The following is a 19,865-nucleotide window of genomic DNA, read 5'->3' as shown; positions in this document are numbered from 1 at the left end:
TAGATTATCGTAAAAACACAGTACTAAATTTACCACAATATGATAAAAAAACAAAATATTGCTAAGCTAAAACATGATAAGCTCACAATTTAGTACCATGTTATAGCATACTGTGGTCACAACAGAGCACTAGGTTGGCCCATGCTAGGCAAAAAAATATAGTACCATGTACTCCAACTCCACTCATGGAAGCAGTCTGGTGTTTACCCTGTTGAGCCATCTGATTCCACTCAAGAAGGGCTTGATCATTTCCTGATGATATGACTCAGGTGTGTTACGAGTGAAGAAAAAACAGGACTGATCGTTCTGCCATGAGAAAAGAGGATATGCCATGCCTCTCGTGGTGTACCGTTCAGGCTATTATTCCTATTTCTAGCCACACAAACGAGGTCATGTTCATGTTGAGAGAAGTGCATTAAAATCCTTGACCTCAATATGACATGTCAGGCCAGAGGAGGCCCATCACTTGGTTAATAGGCTGGCCAACGACAGCACTGTCCAGTTCTGTTGTGCTGGACAACACTTTACTTACATGATCCCTGCAGATGATTTGTGGACTTTATTTTTTGAAAGAACAAATTACCTTCAGTTCTGTATTTATTTTATATAACTCATATACCTCACTCTACATAATTCCCATCCTGCCCATCCACTACTCACAACAGAAACAGGGATTTCAGCAACCTGGAATACCAACTGTGACTTTAGAAGATAAAAGTTTATGTATCTTTTAATCTGTCTGAGTCTAGCGACCATTAAATCATAAAAGGTTATTGAGCTCCCGGGTGGCCCAACTGTCTAAGTGTTGGCCCCATCAATGGGAAACTGTGAGATCGATCCCCCATCTGAGACCAACCATCTGTGGCTGTGAGCCCAAAAGAGCATAATCGGTCTTGCTACATCTACCCACATTACTCAGTGTGATGCTAGCCAAAAGCCACTTCTGTGAGCTTCCGCCGGTTAGCATTCCCCTACAACTACGCCCCTACCAAGCTGAAGCAGTGCCAAGGTAGGCGTAGGAGTCATACTTTGAGGGTTATGGAATAAAACAGTTCAATATATCCAGACCTAGACATCAAAATCTCATGTTCTGAATGTTTATCTAAAGAGCAGGAGTCCAATCACAATTCATCGTGGACAAGCACAGCCTACTTTGATAGGAAGGGGACATACGCAACCCCTTGCGTGATGTGTAGGGCCATACCACTGATGAAATGTTGCTTCAGCCAAAAAATAGACCCACCTAAAACAAACAACCCAAGAAATGGACACGGCCTTGAGATCAGACCAGAGAAAAAGGTGGCTCACCATGAGTGAGGAGCGGTGGGTCTCAGGGGTGAGTCGGACACAGCGGCGGGCAGTAGCACTTGCTTGGGGCCAGAAGCCCAGCTCCCATCTCCTACTGACTCTTCCCTGGATAGTGAATCTGTGGGGGTAAAACACACAGGAAAACAAAACGTTAAGAAGTGCATAATCACCAGAAGATCGGTCATCATGCTCGGATTCCAGTTCTTAGCAAGTCAAGCGCACTAGAGTCAGATGTTAAATGCAAAGCATGCCCAGCACATCTGTCAGGAGGCCCGGAGTCAGTTCCGTGCAGCCCGACTCTCAGGAGAGGCCAGATTGTGTGTAAATGCACCATGTAAGCTACACCTACGGATTCATTAACACACGATGCGAAACATTAACACAAGTCAGAACAGACGAGGCTGGAGCTAAGACCCCCTGCATGGCATAAACCCCCTTTGTGTCTCTACTGAGGCAGGAAAGAAAAAGGAGCGAGGGCAAGAGAAGAAGCACAGCTAAAGAAGGCAATGCCCTGTAGGTTCTGAGAGGAAACAGTTAAATATCTCTAGAAATGAAGGTTGGATGATATTCTCTTTTTTCATGCCGTCATTTCGTCTAAGAAGAGTACCACAATTACTAAGTGGGAGAGGAGGATTGCCCATGTTGCGCAGATGGTTCTACGTTTACGTGGCCTCTCTAAAATTGCATCCTGCATTATTTCACAACTGAAAAACGATCAAATACAAGGTCCACTTAGTTCGCAGGGTCGCAAACTAAGTAAACAATAAAATTCAGCACAATTTCTTAATCCAATAAATGTTACACCATCAGTCTGACAACAATTACAAACATTAAACTGCCCTGAATCAGGAGGGAGAAGCTAGTTAGCATTAGCGTAGTTATCAGGATGGCAGTCTGCTCTCCACAGAACAAACTCAAGTCTGTCTGACTGAAACACCACTTATAAACGTTTAGACAGTAATCATATCATATCGAGCGGTCGCTTTTAGAAGGACAAAAAGCTGAAATGAATGTTGTTTTAGGGGTTGTTGTTTTTTTGGACCTTGTGGCCTCTCGCTAAGCTAGCCTTGGATTAGCTCGCTGAGCTACAGCTCCACAGAGTGTCAGACAGCCCAGCCCTAGACTAACTGCTTAGCTACAGATGCTATCAAGTGTTTATGATAAAAACTGGTGTCTGAGGAGCGAAGTCGAGCGACTGATGTTGGGAGGTCGGTTAAAAGGCCGGTTCTGCCGTGTTTGGACTCGTAGTCGGCTATCGAGACGATCTAGACTTAGATAAGTTAGCTAGCAGGCTCGAATTACTCCTGTTTAGAGGATAAAGCCTCATATCTGAGAGCACAGAGGTGAGGGAATGGTCTTAGAGGAGTGTTTTCCACTGTTTTCAGGCTTATCCAGGTTTGAGAGGCTCTCCCCTTCTCCCCTCCATCACTTCAGTGTGACGCTAGCTGAGGGCAAGGGCATCAGAGTGCTTTCCTCCAAGCCTGTTGGCACTGCATCGGGCAGTGGCTGGTTGCATTGGAGAAGGCATGTGTCTGTCCTTGCCCTGCCAGGGTCTGGAGAATTGGGGAACCATCACCGCTGTATCTCAACAGCTCCACAGCCCAGCTGCTGAGAAGAACGTGGAAGAAGTGATGCCCTACAGCCGTGGATTTTCACCCTGTCAGGTATGTACAGGTACGCTACACTGCATGACTCTGCAGGTTTGGGGTCATTATGACGAAGCGGCTTTTGGACTGTATCCCCAATCCAGGAGGATGAAGAACTGGCACATATCCTGTACATAAGAGTAAGATGCGAAGTGATTCAGTTAGCACTGAGGTGGCAGGCAGGAACTGCTGATTGCAGGCGCATTTCATGCGGAGTGGGTGTTTTTGAGAGCTGTCTGGGTTGAACATATTGTTCGATGCGGGCAGACGCTTTGCCGGAGAGCTTTGAGTCAGGGGATATCAGAAGGGAAGAGGAAAAGGGAGAAGCAGAAGAGCGAGCGAGACAGAAATAATGACAGACTGACTTAGTTGTCGGGATTCAGAGCCCTAAAAAGGTACACGGTGTTCCAGTTCCATACAGAAGAGAATCCCTCTCTGCCCATGCTTCAATCCCCTGCATCTAGACCATGACGATCTTGCAAGCGCACCAGGATGTAGGGGGGTGGGGTGGGGGTGAGGAGGGGTAAGATTTGCCTGCACACATTTGCACACCCCGGGATATGGAGGCAATAACCAAACACTGCTATTCCTCTGAAGAACCCTCATGCTGTCAGAATAAGGAGTGACTTTAATCCTTGCCATCCCAGTCACTTACTATCAGGTACCTCACAAGAATGATCTGAGGGTTTACTGTGAGGGATGTGGTGGGGGTTTTCTGGGTCACTGTATCACACAGCTACCTTTGCAGAGCTTTGGTAGAAACATCACAGCCTCCTTCCCGGTGCTTGTTATTAGCTACGAAGATCTGCAGCACAGAACTGATGCAACCCCAACGGATGAGCCTGGCTGGTTGGTTGCTACTCCCTAGTCAACATGCTGGATAGAACGTGGGCTAGGTGGATTCCATGTGGGCATGGGCTCTGAGTGGGTTATCGTTACTGACCCCTGCCTGACAGTAGACGTCCAAAGGCTAGACCCCTGCCTGACAGTAGACGTCCAAAGGCTAGACCCCCGCCTGACTGTAGACATCCAAAGGCTAGACCCCCGCCTGACAGTAGACGTCCAAAGGCTAGACCCCTGCCTGACAGTAGACGTCCAAAGGCTAGGTTAAATAACCTCTACTAAATCCCTACATGAGAAGCAAGGTCAGGAACTGCTGTGCTAAGATTAAGTCTGGGCTCCCGTTTAAGCTTCCTCATGCGCCATTCCTCAAATCATCTGCCATCAGTGGCGACACCACAGTCGTACGTGTTTGGGATAATACTCCAGTAACTTCCAATTGTAGCCAACAGTCCTCGCTTTAACATTACCGTTATGAAACGGCTGGTGCGTTGCCTGTCCCTCCGAGTCAGCTGTAGAGAGTGGGTGGGTGGATAGATGGAAAGATAGATAGATGGAGAGGTTATTCACTCAGTCTAAGGGCAGCACTTGACTCCCACACGCTCGGGCTGTGGATGGGGCTACACAGCACGTAGGCCGAGGGAACGGGAGATGCCTGACGTATGCAAAGCGAAGCCTGAGAGATCTGCATATGGATTAAGCTAACCAGATTTGGACAGTTAGAGAGCTGGGAATGAGGGAGGACAGTGGGAAGACAATGAATGGAAAAGAAGAAAAAAGGGGGGAAGGCAAATAAAGGAGACACTGGCTCAGACTGAGCTCATGATCCAAGATACAGTTTACCTCCAGAAGACCTAGCACAGCTTGTTCATATCCTGAGCCTCAAGCTCGGGACAAAGCTGCAGGACTAAAACCCAATGCAGGTGGATGTTGATTGAAATAGGGAATGGATCAAGATGTGAGCATGTAATATCCCTATTGGTCATGCTGTCACAAAGGTAACAGGCAGATACCGAGAGCCTCTGAAGGAGTAAAGGAAATAACTCCAGGGCCTTTGGAACAAGGGCATTGTGCTGCAAGAATAGTCCCCCTGACACTGCCGGCTTTGTGCGATCCTTCTATTGGGACAAGCCAAAATGAGGTGTAATGGCATGCAACAATGCAGATAATGAGGGCCAGCAGGCCAGGGGCCTTCAATGGCTGCCTTGTGGCCGGCCATGAATAGGTCCCGTCTCAAGCGCAGAGTCCACAAAAGACACAGACACGTGTCCCCACGCTCTCTCCAGCCAAAACCAAGAGACGGCAGATAATGAGCAGACGCGTCATCCCTGCCCTTCTATTCTTCTCCGGTCTTGTGGTTTGAATTAAGGGCGGCTGCCTTTTCTCTTCTCCCAGGCTTTCTTTGTGTCAGGGAGAAGTTTCCCTCAAAAAGCTTTAGAAAGCTGCGGGTCCTTGACAGCAAAGGCCACAAAATGTAATTTCGGCCAAAGCTATTGAGGGAGCATGGCGTTGTCTCTGGCACGGCATTCATTTCTTGGACACCTTTCTCAAAACCTGACCACTGGCACAGAACTCACAGGCTCCAGCAATTCTGGCCGTGCGTCAGGCTAGTTTGAGCGCTGCATGAGTGCTCAATCGAAGAATGGATGACCCCAATTCTTCAGGGATACGGTTGTAGGGGGGGGTGGTGTGGCCAAAGACAGGGGTTGGGGGTTATTCCATGGATGGGGGGGATCACTGTAGTCTAGACAAACTCACAGGCCAGAGCTGAGGATATGGGAGTGAGGGAGGGAGGATGGGTGAAAAGCTGGGAAGGGGGGATTCAGGCAAACCATCTGCCCCCAGCCCAGATAAATCTTGATTACATGACCACAGGAAGGAGGGGGGGATAACGGATGGTCTTGGACCCTGACAAAAGCTGACAAACTGAGTTGACAAGCTCAGAAAGCTTTCTATGGCATGGTGTGCCATACGGAAACCAGTTCCCTTGGTCATGATGACAAACTGAGAAAACTGATGGCAATAGTCCATCCAGTGTAGGGACCAGTGTGGCCAAAATGTAATAAAATAAATATCCTATTCATATGAGATCACCCAACTGTCAGAGTGGCCAAACTATACCTACTTCAGTACTAGGTCTCAGTTCAAGGAAAATGACCTAATACCTACCCATGGCCTAGATATTTTTTGTGCTTGTCAAATTCTTCCCTTTTACTCCCTATTTGGTACTCACAATTCCACCCGTTCGTAGCTCCCCCAGCACTAGCAATGCTCCCGACACTAGGAGGACAAGGACATAACCCCCTATGTCCCCTCTGATCCGTTTTGGGGTTTTTTTCGTCCGATAATAATTACCAATTTTGATCATTTAAATACCAAATAATGATACTGCCAATCAACCCACCCGTCCATAACTCCCCCTAGCACTTAACACAGCCACCACCTCTTTTCAGCACTGCCAGGCAGCCAACACGCTCTGAGGAAAGCATTGGCTCCCCAGCATACGCCAATACTACCCACTCGAAGATAGCATAGCCAACTGTGCTCACTTGGACTCCGGATGCTGATGGCAAAGTGGCATGGCTCGGGACTCGAATTCGCAACCCCCCCCCAGGCCGACCCAGACCGTAAATGTAAGTAAATCAAGCACCTTCTGGTAACTAAGAAAAACGTTACTGTGACTAAACCACAACAATTCACAAGCCAAACCAACAAGTACGAGACCACTAGCCAACCCATAGGCACAATCCTACAAAATCCCTCAAGAACAGCATTCCCCACTCAGTGCTTTGGCATTCTGACAGAAGAACCCTGCACATTATAAGAGAATGGCGCGACAGGTTCGAAGCACAAGGAGAATATAATTTCTCCTTTCATAAAAGGTCAACACATTCAAATTCCCTCTCAATGAAAACCAGCAAAATGGCAGCCAGGCTCTCAGAAACAGCTCGATTCTGAAGGGACCCTCTGCGGAAAAGAGGAAAGGACAGAGGCATCCCCCACCCCTCTTAGCAGACTATTTGGAATCCACAGTGCCTGAAGCTAGTTACATTTGTCATCCCATCATGTAAAAAAAAAAACCACAGCATCCTATTTGTTGCTCAATGACCCAGTCCACACACACATACACACACACACACACACCGAAAATGCTACAGCATCCTTCCTCATTCCTTTAAAAGCAGCCTGATCTGCTCTCTCTCCTCCTAGGCTCCTGCTGAGCTGCAGCTTGAGGGCTTAGCGAGGTTAACACCCCAGGCCAGCAGGGCACAGCGGCAGGCGAGAGACTGGCCGACAGCCTGCTCCCTCAAGCCCCCGCAATTGGCCCCTGATCAGGGCCTGTCATTGCCATACACCGCAGCTAAGGGAGACCGAAAGGCCGTTGCGCGACGTTCTGTTTTTCTGAATTGTAAAGCGGGCCGAGGACGGAGCCTTGAGGGACTCAAGAGGGGATAGAATGTCCATCACGAGGATCCCCACTGGGGATCCGACGTCTGGCACAGGCATGTTTAATCTAGGCATTTCCCAGTGGGAGGCATTTCTGCTCATGTTTAGCTCCATGTTAGGCCCTGCCTTTTGCACCCGTTTCCCAGGTCTTGCAGGAGGACGATGCATTATTTTCTGTCTATTTGTATGACGGAAGGCCCAGAAACCTGCACATGGATACTCTACACTACCCAAACTACCCACACTGGATATTTCACTATTCACTGGTCATTCTGGTCTCTCGCTTGGAGTATGATTGCAGAGTGAATCTGCAGGGTGCAGCAGTAAAAAGACTAAAAAAATGACCAGTTCTAGTAATTACAGTAACTCTAACGTAGTGGTGACCATAATGACTAGGCTAAATTGGAAGAACGTTCTATTTATGCATATTCTTTATAGGTCATCTGTCCATTCTTTTTAGGAGACTGCATCTTTAGCCCATGTACGATGTACTGGTGTATCTACACCCCATTTTGGGATCCCTGTTACCAGGTTCTTGCTACGATAAAATGCCAGTGATCCCATACCGTCTTTTCACGTCTCGCTTTCCCGAGGGGCCGTCCAGCAGGGAGGAATAGCTTCACTGTTTAGAGTGCGTTGTCTCTAAGGGGTTGACCATATTTGATGTTTGTTGGAAGTGCGTTTAATGCCCCTGAGGTAAAGGCTGTCATTACACTGTCAGCAGAGCTGAGCCGAGCTCAGTCATTTTGGAGAGTAATTCTTACCATAATACACAGAGGCACACAGACTACACTCTGCCTTGACAACGGAACGAGTGAGAATGGGAAGCAGGAAGCCAACTTAATTACTGTTAACAAAGAAAGCATCTAGACGAGGGGAGGCGTCTGCCTGAGCCAGCGACAGCACTCCCTCGTACACCCCTGTGGTATATAGGGCAACTGTCAGACAGTGCTGAATCTGAAATACCTGCAACTGCTACTTGGAGCGATGTGGAAACAGCGGATGCTAAGAAGAAGCCGTCGCTTCGGATTCTGACTATTTGACAGGAAATCGATGCACAGGCTTGATGAACAGCAGCAGAAAATAGTAACCCAATGAGCTACTTATGCTTCCCTTGTTCTGTAATGATCAGAAAAGATACTCAAGTCCCTCAAGCCTCACATCTTCGGTCAGATGGCAGGATAATTGTTGGCCTGACCTGTCGAAAATCACTGCTTTGCAAGCAGCCTTCCTTCTGACATGGTGGAGGTCATTTAGGTACTAAAGCAGAGGTCACTTCAGGGGTCTACCGCTTTTAGAGAAAAGGCTTCCACAGTTCAGTGGATGGTCTTCTTGACTGAGGGTACTTGCAGAAGGGCGACGGCACGTGGAGCCGGAATGGGCCGGAAATGAGCAGGGACAATAGGATAAAGGCTTTCTGGACTAACTGGAATAGAGGCAACGTTTTAAAAACCCTCCCCCACCCCATTCCCAAATCCCCCCCTACTCATTATATCAATTACGCATTGCTGCACCACCCAAGTGGAAAATTGCAATTTCACACCCAGCTCTGCGCCACATTTTAGGAGCTTTGCTTTCCCAGTTGTAAGGAAAGCAGTGTGGCAAGGAAGGTTAAAGGTTAGTGAAGGAGATTAGAGACCCAGCTAATAAGGCAAGCCTTGCTTCTGTGGGTATACATGGCATAGCCACAGGGTAAAAGGGGTGACTTCTATTAAACTGATGACAATCTTTCTGAACTACATGATGAAAAAGAAAGGGCAGTGTAGTGCTGGGCGATATGACCTCAAATCAGCAGCGCGATTAATTGAACATTTCACCAGAATTATGATTAAAGAACGATTATTTAAGCTGATCGAGATGCTCAGCTGACTCAGTGTCTGAGTTCCCCTCCTTGTCTTGCTTGGCCAGGACAGAGTCATGTGACTGTGAATTTAAACAAATCAGAATAATCAACGTGGGCCAGGTTCGTCAATTAGATGAATTGCCCAGTTCTAGAGCAATGTATCTTAAAGAAATAGGTCTGTGGAGATGCTAGGCTAATGCTGCTAACAAACACTGGGCTTAGACTGTCACCGGTCTCATTCCTGTAAATACACACCCAAAATATCTCTCAATCTACTCAAAATCATCCAGATCTTTTCTATTAGTTCCAACTTTAGCTTTTTTCTGAAGCAACATATTGCGATTTGTGATTGGTTATAGTCTAAGTCCAGTGTTTGTTAGCAATGTTAGCCTAGCATGTCCGATTGTAAACTAAAGAAGCACACTTCAGATATCAAACATGTTTGGCTGATTGACTGCATCTGTGGTCAGTGATCAATCATGTTAACTATTTCTTTTTTTGGCACCAAACTAAACTAATTTTAGGCTACAGAATAAATATTTGGAATAAGAGACTAGTCGACAGCCTGCTCCCTTAAGCCCCTGCAATTGACCCCTAATCAGGGAGTAAACGATTGGGAATAAATCTTTTCTCAATATAACAAGATTTTTTAATGAGGTAATGATCTAGTCTAAGGTCTAAGGTGATTCATTATTAGCTTAGGCCTGGGTTTTTGTTGATTCCTGACCCCTACAGTAAGGATCTACTTTTTTTTATTAGATTTTGGGTCGGTTTCCTGGACAGGGATTCACCCTCGTCCAGGACTATATATTTCTTTCAGTGGAGAATCTTTAGTTGTGTGGAGTCCAGGACTAGGCTTAATCCTTGGCTGGGAAACTTACATTTAGTATATAGTATAAATACGTGCACCTTTACCTTTACCTTTTAATTAAAGTATGAACTAATTTCTATTAAATAAATAAAGTAACATCTCAGGAAACAGGTCAAACTCTCAAACTCTGCTTCACCAGACATCTTTTTCAGCAATAATGGAAACACCAGGCAGGGTACAGGTATCTTCAGCAGCAGCCTCAACCCTCCAGAAGTCACGAATTTCTTAACGAATGATCCCGAGTATCTGGAAACATCATACCGAAGGTAAGTAGACCAACACGGTTCCAAACACAGTGCACCACGCTGGAAAGGTCGGACAAGAAGTTTAAGAAGTCTTGTTATGGCATGTTTGAGATCCTGAAACTGTTGTCCGACCGCAGGGATCAAAACAGAGAGACGAGGCTGGTGATGACACAAAGAGGTAATCCAAGCCCTATAATCCCTCCACAGTTTCTTAAGGGCTGAGTCACCTGGTATTCTTGGCATATGGCATTGTGATTTATTTGGTCTTATTATTACATCCACGACTCTCTGCAGAAACCGATCCGCCGCTATTGTGACTTCTAGCCTCCGAAGGCTTCGCTCGCTGCAACGTGATACGCGAGCTCCTTTCGGGTATGTAATCACGAGCTCTGAGAACAGAATCTTCAATAAACTTGCTTGGCCTTGCAGCTACAAACATGCTGACAAACGAGTCCGAATGACAGACTCTGTCCATTGTGTTTCAGGAAAGGAGAGGAAGCTCTGTAAGCTCTGTTTAGGCTCTGTACAGTATCTGCTGCAGTTGGCAGGGCATGTTCAGACATCGCTTTGTTTACCAGCCACCTATAGTGCAATCCTAACTAAGCATTCCGTCAAATCCGCTTTCTCAACGCAGGCGCTTTTCCTTGATTTACGCTTCCAAACAACCGTGACGGCCCCTCCACTGAGCAATGATGTATCACGTCTGGATGGCGTCCCACTCATTCTGCAACTGCATTTCAAGGAGACGTCAGCAAGCCGGTGTTCAAGTAACTTCTGCAACAAGGATGTGAGTCACAATGCAAACATTCCCGCAAGATCCGACTTGGCAGGCCCAGTCCTACCTGCGGAAGACAGCATGAATCGTGACACCCGCTGTAGCCAACATTTGCTGGGAAAGGTCATGCCCACGGTTGGGGGGCAATTGCATTTCAATGCTTTCAGTTCAGCCGACGAGCCGGAATTCGATACATGGCCCACGTTCACCACCAATGTATTTCACCAAATTCCGATTGGTCAGATATTTGATTTCCTCAGCCTGAGCGAATGCAATCTCCTGAGACAGCAAATTCACAGCGATGACAAACTCCCACGGAAGCAGAGTTACTGTAAGGTTTGCCTAACTGACTCGGCAGTAATGACCTCAGGGTAGTAACGTAATCGCTGACTGAGTCGCACAAGTGTCTCTCTATCAACGTGGCCTATTGAAGTGGAAAAGCAAGAGTTGCTTTTCTCAAAGATAGCTAGAAACCCATCTGTAATACTGTATACAGTGACATTTTAATTATTTAACAAATTATGATGGTATCTCAAAATGAGGGCGGTATTTCAGAATTACGAAATGTGATGTGCCAGATTTCTGTTCTGTGTTTATCTATCTATTACAAATAAGCTTGTTCCCCCATGTGCATTTAAGAGAGCTCTGGAAAAACAAGCTCATTGTAGTTGTAAGTTTAGCGACATGCTGAGTTTGATTATAGGGAGAGCAAGCAAACCTGGATGAGCCAGTCTACTCAGTGAGCCTGAAAACTGACCATTCTAAGACCATTCCCTCGTCTCTGTGCTCTCAGATATGAGGCCTTATCCTCTAAACAGGTGTGATTTGAGCCTCAGTTAGCTGGAACACGGCCTGTGCTGTGGTGTTTTTAGCCTGCTAGCTAACTTATCTAAGCCCAGATAGCCGGCTACGAGTCCAAACACTCAGACACCAGTTTTTTTATCATTTTATCAACACTTGATAGCATCTGTAGCTCAGCAGTTAATCTAGGGCTGGGCTGTCTGATACTCTGAGCTAGCTTAGCAAGTGGCTACAGATCCAAAACCAATGAAAAAACATTCATTTTAGCTTTCTGTCTTTTTAACAGCGGTTGTTTGATCTGAGTCTGATTACTGTCTAAACGTTTATAGGTGGGCTTTCAGTCAGACAGACTTGAGTTAGTTTTGTGCTAATGCCAACTAGCGTCTCCCTCCTAGTTCAGAGTAAGTCAGTTAAGCATCATTTATTGAATGATTTAAAAGTGTTCCCTTGTTCACTTAGTTTGCGACCCTGTGAGCAAACTGAACTTTGTATTTGATTGTTTTTCGGTGTAAAATAGCGCAGGATGGGATTGTTCGGAAGCCGTAAATTCGTAGTGCCATCTGCGCTACTTGCGCAGCTTATGCTACTTCCTGTCCCTGGTAATTCTGTATATATCGCAGTACTATTTTGAGTACTATTTCAAATGGTCTTGTTTATTATTCCCAGAAATTCCTAGAAATTCAGTTTCAGTATACGTCATGGTCAGATCGCTGTGCAAACATCTGCAAGGTTCCTCTGACCCTTTGCTTATTGTCTGCAGTTGGTTAGTACACACATCTTCTAACAAGCCCGACATCCGGTGGCATCTGATGCATGTTCCCCACAGTACAGATAGTTCTACATCATCTATGTACTGTATAATTAAGAAAACACAGCACTGGTCTACACCGTATGCTCTGTAAAGTCAGATGACAACTGCAGGCCTGCATTTTTCTCCAGGATGAAAGCGATCAGGGCTGAGGCACGCTTCCTGCTACTACTGCAAGCCATCGGGAATAAAAGCTCCCTTGCTAATGTGAAGAGAAGAGCAGAGAGTAATCAAGCATGCGGACCTTCAATGTGCATGAGGACGTCTGACGGTTAGCCTAACCTTCGGCAAAAATAGCACAGACTGATTCACTGAGGCCAGGCCGAAGTCAAGCGATATAGCAACCAAGGCTAGGCTACAGCATCTGTTGGCAGCATGTGGCTACATGAGCAGAACTTCAATCGATACGGCTGTCAGGTCCCAGCACCTTACCTGCAGAACAATACTTCTGCCCATACGTTCTTCCATGCTGTCCATGAGGTTATTTATAAGCTTAGCATTATTAGCTTAGCATTAGCTACATCTGCGGCCTGTTCAGTTAGCAAGTTCGCTGCAGTACTATTGCATTGTATCGGTTTGTATTATGTGTATTATGTGACTCCTCTAAAGAACCCTTAAGAGAACCCTTGAAGACCCCCCTTTTTTTTACAGTGGCTCAAAGCTAAATCCATCCATCCATCCATGCATGTTCTTATCCACTTCTTCCCAGGTCAGGAAGGCAGTGGGTCCAAAGCCTACCCGGAATCACCGGACGCAAGACAGCAAAACCCCCTGGACAGGACGGTGGCCCGTCACAGGGTACCGCACTCCCATACACTCAAAACTAGGGGCAATTTAGCATAGCCAGTTCACTCGTTATGTGTTTTCTGGAGATGCCCGAAAGATACCCGGAGGAGACCCGGAGGACAGAGGCGCCAGACCCATACGACACCTATAGGACCTATAAGATCTTCTCTGCTGTGTTTGTTGGACAGCTGTAAACGTACCTTTCCACTCAGATTGGTCCTCACCTGTATTTCAAGGAATTGTGGGAAAAAGGATGCATTGGTCCAGCCCGGTCCAGCACACCCAAGGCCTATTCATAAGCGCTTCCTTAAAGGCCAAAATTAGAACACCATTTGGGCTTTGCGGTGCGCTGTATGGGATAAGGCTCAAGTTCCACCTATGCAATGCCCATATCACCCCCTACATTTCCTGTGGGGTACTACAACCTGTCAGAATGACCACCATCTATACAACATAGAGCGTTATATTTTTTCCACGTTCAAGTTCTAGAGCTCAGTGGTGCTGATGATATGAGTCAGCTGGTCGTATAGAGGGCCCAACTCATACCGGCACCACGGGCCATCGCAGCTGCACCGGGAGGGGGCACCAGGTAGGTGGGCAGCTGTGGATTTGAAAGTTGCTCACAGGGAAAAAAAAAAAACCTCTCCCTCTGCTAAACCTCACCCCCTCTCCTTTTCTCTCTCCCATCCTGAATATCTCGTACCTTCTCTCTCTCTTTTGCTCTCTCACTCCCACGCTGAGCACTGGATGCAGGGCCAGAGGGGTGGAGGGTATTTTTAGCCAGCGCCGTGTGCTGAAACAGTAGAGAGCTCTGTGCCCTAGCAAGGACAAACCTCAGCCACCAGGAGAGAGGAGAGAGGGGTGATGGGAGGAGGGCCGGAGAGCGGTTCTCCACCCCCTGCAGGAACAAAACGGCTTTCAGAAAGAGGCAAGGCTGTCGCCTCTGAGGAACGTCAGCTCTAACTCCTCCGCCTCACTCACAGCATCTCTGCCTTTTTCTCTTTTTCACCACATGCTGGTCTAATTTCACTCGGCTATAGCTCTGAAGTCTAAGGTTTCGCAAATATTGTTAGGCCAGAGGAGAACCCAGTTTGGTTCCCTGAAGAACAATGAGAGTAGCAGAGATCTGTAGGTTTGACGGAAGACTACATAGTCTCAGTAACCTTCAACACAAAAGCAGGGGCACCTCCCCTACAGCCTGTTATTGTGGGCACTGCAGGTGAGACCCCCCCACCCTCTACCCCCAACATGCTTTCGGCAGCATTAGGCCAGGGAAGCTGAGTGAGCTCAGGTGAGGAGGTGATCTGAGCCACTCCAGATGTTATCAGGCCTCATCTTTAATTTCAGAAGAAACAATGAACGAGCAGGTGAGGTTTCCCAATACTTTTGTCCATACAGTGTACCTGTCCTACTGTTTGCGCTAGTTAGCTAACATTTACTCCACCTTGAGTTCACACCTCATTTTTTCTCACCTTTAGTGAGTAGTGAGTCTGGGTAAGGAGCTACAGCTAGATAAGTGTGTTCATACACACACACACACACACACATACACACATACACACTATGTACCACCTACAGCGCAACAAGAACAATGTGTCTGAGATCCTGGAAGTGGTTGTTTACAGCTGAGCCCCAGCTAAGAGTCTCGGCCTCAAACTCCTCTCTTGCAAATACAGTGGGACTTCTTATAAGATGACTGGGGCGCTAGCAGTGGCAGTAATGAGGAATGTCAGTGTGTGTGTGTGTGTGTGTGTGTATGTGGTGTGGGAGATCAAGGAGCAAACAAGCTAGAGAAAAAGTGAGAGAGTGTGTGTATGCGGCACAGGAGAGTAAGAAAGTGAAAGAGAGAGAGAGCAAGAGAAAGAATGAGGTGTGAACTCAAGGTGGAGTAAATGTTAGCTAACTAGCGCAAACAGTAGGACTGGTACACTGTGTGGACAAAAGTATTGGGACACCTCACCTGCTCATTCATTGTTTCTTCTGAAATCAAAGATGTTGATCCTGCTTTTATTGGAGTAACTGTCTCTACTGTCCAGAGTGGAAAGCTTCCTACTAGATTTCGTCTTCACAGCTGTGAGGATTTGATTGCATTCAGCGGCAAGGTCAGGATGTTGCTCATACTGGCTACAAACGGGTTGACCTACTACTAAAATTCCAAACATTCGCTGACAGTCGATTACGTAGATGACGCGCAGCTTCAGTCCAAATGCAAATTAGCATGCAGCATGTTGTTTTGCACGTCCCCTAATTAATCGACTCAGGCCCTGAACGATACAATCAACTGTTGCACCCTAACGACCCCACTCCCTTACAGCGGAGTCTCTCTTCGCCCGTTCCCTTCCCTTCATTCTCCTGTCCAGAGCTGCTGAGCTGCGTTCTTGTGCTGGACCTGAGTCAGCAGCGGTGCTTGGACCCCTGGTAAGCCATAGTGACAGCAGGAGAGGGGAGGGGCAGAAGAGAAGAGAGGGGATGGAGAATAGAGGAGGAGAGGGAGCTATAGAAAACAGATTCCAGGAAGCTGTTACACTGTAACGACATAATGATTTATCAGGCAGTGTGTGTGTGCGTTATCAAACACACACTCCACATGAATGTGCACCCACTCACTTGTACACTACAGAATATTACACAGCAGCCCACTACTACACAAAGCAGCCCGATACAGAAAGCAGGACAGGTACACGGTATGGACAAAAGTATTGGGACACCTCACCTCCTCATTCATTGTTTCTTAAGAAATCAAAGATCCTGCTTTTGTTGGAGTAACTGTCTCTACTGTCCAGGGTGGAAGGCTGGCGCACAGCTGTGAGGATTTGATTGTATTCAGCGACAAGAGCGTTAGTGAAGGCTGGGTGTGATGGTGAAGCTACTGGGACTAACTTTCTCAGGTTGATTATTCTCGTAGACCAGCTGAACCATCACACCCAGACAAAAACATGCCCTGTGCTGGCCGAGGGCTAAGCTGGTCAACCAGCTTAACCAGCCTGACCATCCTGAGCTGGCAAGATGGTTCTCCTCTATCCTCCATAGAGTGGTTCATATTACAACACCCTACGAAACCACCTGGTATCAACACCTCCCTGGCTCCCAGGCTCCCTGGCTCCCTGGCTCCTGACCAGATGAGAAGGATGAGTGAACAGGCTCAAACATTAGCACCAAACAAACTTCAGCTCACGTCTGTCAGCAACAGCCACGGCAGCTCAGCGGACGGGAGGAGGCGGAAGAGGCCGTGTTTTGTAAACAGTAAAGGCTGTGATTTGAGGTCGGAGTGTAAAAAATCTCATTAGAGGGGCTTTCCCAGCCTCCTCCTCCTCCTCTGGACTTCTGAAGACACCACAAAGTAAAATGAGCCCAAATGGCAGAAACTCTAAAAAACATACGAGGTGAGAAAGACTAAGCTGTGGAGTTCCAGGCTTTTGCTTGAGGAGTTCAGGGAGAACTGGTCGAGGCCGAGTTAGTCACGGGGGTCAGAGTGGCCCAAAGAGTTGGCCTCTTCCTCTTTCTGGAGAAAATGGCCTTCTGTTGATTTCCCATCATGTGCAACAATTGCTATTGGTCAGCAATTGGTATTTCTATTGGTCAGCAATTGCTATTACGCAGGTATTCCAAACAGTAGAAGCCACATTCACTAAAGGTCATGTAGTGTACTGCAATTTGTCAGAATGACACATTAATAAACTCATTATTATTATTAACAATATAGAGCATTCTGATAATGTCAGCCATAACATTAAAACCACCAGCCTAATATTGTGTATACAGTAGCACTTCAATGGGATGGGACCAGACGATCAGTGAGCCTTGCGAGTCCATGACCCTGTTGCCGCCTCACCACTGGAAACGCCACTCAAATGACCCCACCTGATGTTTTGGAGATGTTCTGATGTTCCAATGGTCTAGCCACCGTGGCTATGGCCCTTATTGAAGTGTGAGATGACTGTTCGCTTGCTGCTCACAATGTTAAACGTATAAGATCCTTGAGGAACTTTTGGAGGTTCTTCAAAAAGAGAAACTATCTCTTAAGGTGCTTTGAGGAACCTTTGAGGAGCCCCTTTCTTCTAAAAGAAGAAAGGTTCCTCTGCAGTTCCTCCAAAAGTTCCTCAAGGATCTACTTTTAACAATGGAGTGTGTAGTATCCCACCTCTTGATAGGCACCATTGCAAACACATCCATGTCAATGTTCTTCACTTTCTTCAAAATACAAACCAGGGGTGAAAGTTGGTACTCTCTGAAGCTCCAGTGTAGGCCCAGGATGCTTTTCCTCCAGGCTTCCTGGAGATCTGCATATGATGCAAGCTTGCCAGCTGCTGAGATCTACGAAAGCAGGTCACATACAGATCTCAACTTCAGCTACTAACAGTCACTTACTAATTAAAGCCCAGGACATTTGATCAGGCCTGCAAGTGGACAAGTGGATTTCTGACGAAATCTTGACCAGAATGCTTTACGAGTCGGGGAAAGGTCACAAACATGACCAGGAGTCATCAAAATACTTTCAGCAGGTCAGGCTGGACGTTTCTGGGGTGATTCAGGGTTTTGTGTTTCTTGCTCTTCTGCAGTCCGAGCTCTTATTCGCTATTCCTGTTCAGAGTGCTGGCGCGGTCACTCTGCTCCACACAGCTGCCTCAGTTAACATTCAGAGTTGAGAGCCAGTCTCAATAAGTCTCTCTTGTCCCGGTCACTCTCCTTCCTTCCCAGTGGAAACATCTGCAACTCTAGCAGCCCAATTTAACCTTCCATGCTTTCCCTCTCTTTGCAGCCAGATGCCAGTCTGGAACACTTGGACAGTGCGTTACACCGTGACCCTGCACTCGCTCTCTACTTTGTAGCTCGAGAGATGCTTTTAGTTCCAAAATGAACCAAGAGATACAGATTCCAGATGTTCCACACAATCTAACTAAACTAATAACACACAAACAGCTGTATTATTCATATCTTCATTGGAGCTCATTGAGTAAACATCCACAGTGCAGGCTAGAAAAAGTAAGTGAATCCTTCGGAATGAGCTGAATTTCTGCATTTCTGTTTTCTAAGTCTCAATTTTAGACCAACACAATCTAACTAAACCAATAAAACAAGCAGCTGTACTGTTCATGTCTTTATTTGAGCTCATTGAGTAAACATCCACAATGCTGGCTAGAAAAAGTAAGTGAGCCCTTTGGAGTTGCTTGGATTTCTCCATTTTCCTTATCTAAGTTTTAATTGTAGATAAAGGCAATCTTACTAAACCAATAAAACACAAACAGCTGTTCAAGTCTTTCATTGACCTCATTGAGTAAACATCCACAGTGCAGGCTAGAAAAAGTAAGTGAATCCTTCAGAATGACCTGAATTTCTGCACTTCTACTTTCTAAGTCACAATTTTAGAAAAACACAATCTGACTACATTAATAAAACAAGCAGTTGTACTGTTCTGGCCTTTTTTCAGCTCATTGAGTAAACATCCACAGTGCAGAATAGAAAAAGTAAGTGAGGCACCAGGATTTCCATATTTCCGTTATCCAAGTCACAATTCCAGACAAACACGATCTAACTACATTAATAAAACAAGCAGTTGTACTGTTCGGGCCTTTTATTGAGCACACTAAGTGAAAGCCCACAGTGCAGGCTAGAAAAAGTAAGTGAGCCCTTTGGAATTGCCTGGATTTCTCCATTTCCCTTATCTAAGTCTAAATTTAACTAAACCGCTGAACAGTCTTTTATTCAGCACACTGATTAACATCCACAGTGCAGGCGAGAAAAAGTGCAAAATGAAGGAGGAAACATCCACCAAACACGTCTCGGCTGATCAAAGACATTTGAGGAAAAAGAAAAACTAGTCTTTTTTTTAAGTATATTTTTTCTTTAATTTCACAGATGATGAAGTGCTGTAACAGCAGGAAATTTTGGGGAAATCAAACCAAAGGAGCTTGTTTTGTGTCTGTGTGTCTGTCCGTGTGCAGATGTGTGATATCAGGTTGACGAGGAGCTTGCGGTGTAACGCGATCAGCACGTGGGCAGGCTGCCCTGCGCTGCCTCGGTGATGTCAGCAGTTGGAGGCAGCTGTGGTTCTTATAGACTCCAAACAGCACTTAGCCGTGGAGCTGCTATCGCATGACCTCATCCTTTAGTCAGGAACAACAGCGGAGTTCGCAGTTTCCTTCTGCGGCTCACCAACGTGCTGTTTGGGCGCTGACTGTGTCTGCTGGCCTTTTACCTGCTACAACACAAACGGTATGTAGCCTCAGGTAACATCGATCCTGTATGGATTGTGGAGGCACAGGAGAACTCAGTGAGGGCGCTCAATCCTCCTATGAGCTCTCCTACATTAAGAAACAAGAGTCTGATGGTCCACAAGTACTTCAAGCAAGTACAGGGATGCCTTTGAGTCTGCTGAATAAAGTCAGCAGTAGGTTGCTAAGGTGTTGCTAGGTGGTCGCTAAGGTGTTGCTACGGTGTATGTTTGGCCCGAAAGCTCATCTAATACGTTTGGTTAATAGAGATGTGTCCACAAAC

The 19,865-nt window shown here is 46.5% G+C and overlaps 1 protein-coding gene across 1 annotated transcript in view; it reads right to left on the bottom strand.

Annotated features, from left to right (window-relative positions):
- The window catches only part of tanc2a (tetratricopeptide repeat, ankyrin repeat and coiled-coil containing 2a), a 160,363-nt gene that overhangs the window by 119,439 nt on the left and 21,059 nt on the right, over positions 1-19,865 (bottom strand). Inside the window, exon 2 of the mRNA XM_072675189.1 lies at positions 1,309-1,426. The gene's annotated coding sequence lies outside the window, so the exon portion shown is untranslated. The remainder of the gene's footprint in view (positions 1-1,308; positions 1,427-19,865) is intronic.

Source organism: Salminus brasiliensis, chromosome 3 (genome assembly GCF_030463535.1).
Source record: "Salminus brasiliensis chromosome 3, fSalBra1.hap2, whole genome shotgun sequence".
Classification (NCBI taxonomy): Eukaryota; Metazoa; Chordata; class Actinopteri; order Characiformes; family Bryconidae; genus Salminus; species Salminus brasiliensis.
This window is presented reverse-complemented; position numbering and strand designations above follow the sequence as displayed.